The sequence below is a fragment of the Bacillus rossius genome, unplaced genomic scaffold (assembly GCF_032445375.1).
Source record: "Bacillus rossius redtenbacheri isolate Brsri unplaced genomic scaffold, Brsri_v3 Brsri_v3_scf25, whole genome shotgun sequence".
Taxonomy (NCBI): Eukaryota; Metazoa; Arthropoda; class Insecta; order Phasmatodea; family Bacillidae; genus Bacillus; species Bacillus rossius.
The window spans coordinates 253,369-254,304 of NW_026962426.1; the positions used below are offsets into that span (position 1 = coordinate 253,369).

Here is a 936-nt window from a genome sequence, read left to right on the forward strand (position 1 = left end):
GTGTGTGTGTGAGAGTGTATTTTGAAGAGGGCTTTGGTGGTTGGGATGGTGAGGGTGGTGGGTGTTGTGTGTGGGGAGGGGGGGGGGGGGGAAGTAAAAGAGTGTTCATTACACGATTTCTCCTGTTGTTTGTAACAATCACACCTGGTATAGCTATTTCGAGTGGCAAATACAAACTGCAAAAAAAAAACATCTATATCATTGCCAACGGCCATATCACGATGAACACACCGGTTCTCGTCCGATCACCGAAGTTAAGCATCGTCGAGCGTGGTTAGTACTTAGATGGGTGACCGCTTGGGAACACCACGTGCCGTTGGCACTACTATTTTGCACCCTACAGAAAAAAATTTTTTTTTAAAAATTTCAATTTTAAATTTTTTTTTCCCCCACAATCACCACATTTCCCCCCCCCCCCCCCCTAACACACACACACACACACACTCACTCTCTATCAATCAATCAATCAATCAATCAATCAATCAATCAATCACTCACTCACTCACCCACCCAGCAGCAGCTGTGAATCTTTGCATGTGTATACCTCATACAAAATTCAAAGTGAAAAAATAAATAGATAAGTGTATATGTATGTATGTATGTATGTATGTATGTATGTATGTATGTATGTATGTATGTATGTATGTATGTATATATGTATATATATATATATATATATATATATATATATATATATATATATATATATATATATATATATATATAAACACACACACACACACCTATTTTGAAGTTTCTCTGTTTCAGTGGGCAGTTATGTATAATAATGAGAGATTCAAAAAGACGTTGATAACAATGTCATCAATGCCTGTTTAGTGTGCTCATTTGTTGGATGGTCGGCAGCAATACTAGAGGTGGTACAGCTGTAACCTGTAAAATTGTACCTGCAATGTGTTGTGTATGGAAAAAAATAAA

General features: G+C 37.1%; 1 non-coding gene across 1 annotated transcript; it reads left to right on the top strand.

The window, feature by feature from the left end:
• The first annotated feature begins 203 nt into the window (after positions 1-203).
• On the top strand, positions 204-322 carry LOC134543928 (5S ribosomal RNA). The gene has a single exon (XR_010077372.1). It is a non-coding gene; the product is annotated as a 5S ribosomal RNA (ribosomal RNA).
• Positions 323-936: the final 614 nt, after the last annotated feature.